The following is a 3,774-nucleotide window of genomic DNA, read 5'->3' as shown; positions in this document are numbered from 1 at the left end:
CCCCCCCCCCTCCCCTCTGGCATTGAAGCAATTACGCAAACACTGGTGATGCGTGTGCTTATGGCGTACGTCTGCAGGTGAGCTCTCAAGTCCCCCTGTGCAAATACGTTTGCATTGTGTGACCTCGTTTGGCAAAGGTCTCAACAGAGCGGTGTCGTGTAATATTTCACAGGCTGGTGTGGGTTTATAGTTTTCAACAGCTGGAATACTTTTCCACTGCTGAGATCGCAGGCATAGCTGGGGACATCTAGCACCAAGTATCATTAGTTGTATGTCCATTTGTTTGTTCATCTGTAACTTTTGAAAGAATTTAACTACAACCTTGCGAGCCTCCATTTATAGAATTGTAAGATGTCTGATTTTGTGTCTATCCTCTGGTAGCATAATACACTTTGTATGCCAGTGCACACTAAATCTACCCTCTGAAGTAAACTGCAAACTCCAAAATTATAACGGTAGCAAATACTGATAAAACTGAAAATCATTTTCATTGTTTTGGTTTGTGTGTTGTTGCATGTCACGGGCGAATTGACCTGGCATGGTAGGTGGAAAACAGTTTTAAAGATCGTACGATCATTTATTTAAGCAGCTTGTTTTTCCAAGCTTGAGGCCATTTTCTTACAAGAACAGAAACTGCCTCTAGGCGCAAGATACAACACTCTCTTTACATTACATGTTTGAGGAATAACGGTGTTACTGTGGCTGAGAAATTCTAAAACATCCAAGACAAAAGCAGCGCGGTCCCTGAAAACCCAATGTTTGAAGATAGAGGGGGAAACACAGATTGCTGAGCACACTGCAATATTAACTGGTTTCCAAGTGTGCGTGTTCACATTTGATCAGCCCAGTCATCCAAATCATTAGACCACAGAGCTTCTTCTTATGGCCTCTTAAGGAGGAGACGGAGGAGGAAACCTGCTTTGACAGCACTCGGACGCAAATGACTTGTCTCTGATAGATTATACAGAGAGATGGGGAGGGAGAGCGGTGACATTATGTGTAGATTTGTTATAATGCACAAGAAAGCACAGCCATTGCCTGTGAGGTGGGCTCATGAGACTGGAGGAAGAGCAGAGACCGGGAAGGGGGGATGGGGAGAAAGAGGACAAGTTGTGTTCAAAGACACGGCAGCAATGGGGAAATTGCCTCCTACCCACGGGATTTATGCAGTTCATTTGGCGCAGTGAGAAATGACAGCAGATTATTCAGCCATTCCCCTCAGCACGGGTACCCCATGTCCTCCACAGCTCGCTAAAAACGATCTATCCATTCACCAGGGATAGCAGGGAGGGCTACGGAGAGAGTGGCGGATACAGAAGCAGTGAGATCGCTTAAATATGGGAAAAGGCCGTAGGAGAAGGAGATAAGGTAGGAAGAGAGAAGTCCATAACGCTCGGACAAGAAAAGAAATTTAACGGCTGCAGTGAGTAAGTTAGAAACTAAAGGCAGAGGATGAAGATTGTGACTGTAAAGATGACCTTGCTTTGGTTTAAATGTTGATCCCCGTCTGTCTGACATCACATTAAATCATGAGAGATGAACACATTTTTGCTTCGTCTCTGCCTGAATTTACCAGATTCTTGCGTGTATCTGGAACGGCACCGACATCCACCGGCTCCCTCTCAATGGCGTTGACGAAGCGAGCTTCAGCTACAGCGATGGCACAGATGACATGGACCCACCTGGTTACAGAGGAAGAAAACAATACCCCCTCATATTGTAAATGCATAAAAAGAGCAATGAAATGTTACAATCACCTAAAAACTAGTGACCATATATACCATCACACAGTCCTAATCTGCAAAGACCTAAAGCCAGCGGACCCCGAGGCTCTGTCCGGACAACCTAACAAGTCCCTGACAGCCTTGGGACCACAACACCAACCCAATCAATCAAACCAAATTATTAACCAACAAAAACAAAACTATTTCCACATATTCTGTGCTTGCTTTACAAAGTCCGTTCCAAAAGAAATGTACAGGACTAGATTGGATGCGTTAGAAAATGTGTGGATATCTCATATTTTATATCATAACCTACATATAGAGTATGTTCAAGCCATCAGAAATCCTCAGGAAATGAAAAGTCAATAATAATCATATTATATCTATAGCTGTTAAATTGATTACTCTGGAATTATGTTTCATAATGTGCAAGGTTGTGATATTCTAGGCAAATTCTGCACACAAGAAAAAACAATAAATCCAAGAACATGCTACTGACCGGTTGTCTGTGGTTGTCTTCAAAGCTCCTCCCCGCAAGTTACAGAGACAACACTCCTGGAAAACAGGAAGCAAATGAGGATTAGGTGTCGGCAGAGATGGAAAGAGAAGACACTCTGACACGGATCTTCTGAGCCCTCATACCTTGGTCAATTTAGTCTTTTTCCAGGCAATACATTGGTTTGTTTTTGCAATAGCAGCTGGGCTCCATAATTGGCTAACTAGCCATCCCTCCATCTACCTACCTACCTGTCTAGAACAGTCTTTACAACAGCAGATTATAGCAGAAGTTGTGAGGAAATAGAGGCTGCAGGTCCAGTCAACTCTGAGAAACAGCTTCACCCATTTCTTCAGATTTAATTGTAAAGGCCAAAATCACGTCAAAACAGCCGCCCCCCTTTTTTTTTTTTCTATGTACAGTGTACAACCCCATCACTGACGGGTAGGCGTGCGCTGGCGCTCATGGACACGCAGCCCCCGTGACACTTCACACAACTGTCTTATTTATCCAGCCGTGATAAAACAAAAATGTTTTTCCCCCACTCTCCCTACTTGTACATCCAGGCTCCCGTGGCAGCTCAACTTCCTCTCCTCAAACGTTGCTGTCACTGTCTCTTGTGATTGTTAAAGAATAGATTTCAAAACATAATCTCACTACTCAGATTATACATTTTCATTTTACATTTTAAACAAGCAACTTGCTCATGGCATTTCGTTGTTTTTTTGACCGTTATGTATCAAGTGTAGTGGGAAAAGAACACGGCTATGAGTGGTCTTCTGCAGCGAGACGCTTCCTATTGGAGCGTGGGGTGCCGATTGATGCATGTCATATGACACACTGCGGCAGCAGAATGGTTTCAGCTTAATACTTGTAGTTCCGGAGAAGATCGTACTGTTTTTTCGAGACTTGTGTTGGAACCATATGATCTTTGCTTTGCATAAGGTAGTGCTGCTACTCACCACTGTCCAGGCTCCTTTTGCACACCTGGAGCACATCCAGGAATCCCTGACAGAGTCTGGCTTCACACCGTAACAGCCTGTAAAACAGGAGAGAATAATTGCTTGATATCAGACCTTTGTTAACCATTTTTGTTTGAACTTTCACTTTATAACCTTCAAGATCTTCTCCCCGCATTCTCCAATTTAAGCTTCTGAATCAAAAGGCCTGTACGTCTACATCGCACCTTGACATGTCTGAATGATTTTTAGTTGAATGTCCAATGAGGAGCAGCGAAATGGAGCGCAGAGCTGGTGTTTTTGGCAGGAGTTCTTTCTGCTTCATATCTTCTCATCAATAGCAGCGCTGCTTCCCCAGCTGGGTTCAGCTTATCCCTGGATCACTAATGAACTGGCGTTTTTGAAGGTTCACTCCAGCTTTAGCTTTAATAAGAACCCAGGAGGTTTGGTGCGTGTGCGTTACTGTCTGAGCACATGTCTATAATGTAATTCATCTGATTGCATGTGCTGCCTGACACAAAACATCCACATGGGCGGGCAGATATATACATACACACACACACACACACACACACACACACACACACACACACAC

At 43.8% G+C, this 3,774-nt stretch overlaps 1 long non-coding RNA gene across 1 annotated transcript; it reads right to left on the bottom strand.

Annotated features, from left to right (window-relative positions):
• Positions 1-10: 10 nt before the first annotated feature.
• Positions 11-3,768, bottom strand: LOC116379746 (uncharacterized). The gene is made up of 3 exons (XR_004212463.1): positions 3,183-3,768; positions 2,224-2,279; positions 11-1,682 (listed from the first exon to the last, which is right to left on the bottom strand). It is a non-coding gene; the product is annotated as an uncharacterized LOC116379746 (long non-coding RNA).
• Between the last annotated feature and the right edge of the window lie 6 nt (positions 3,769-3,774).

The sequence above is a fragment of the Anarrhichthys ocellatus genome, unplaced genomic scaffold (assembly GCF_004355925.1).
Source record: "Anarrhichthys ocellatus isolate YVR2014 unplaced genomic scaffold, GSC_Weel_1.0 scaffold5078, whole genome shotgun sequence".
NCBI lineage: Eukaryota > Metazoa > Chordata > Actinopteri > Perciformes > Anarhichadidae > Anarrhichthys > Anarrhichthys ocellatus.
Note: the sequence above shows the minus strand (reverse complement) of the source record. Positions and strands in the feature narration are given on the sequence as shown.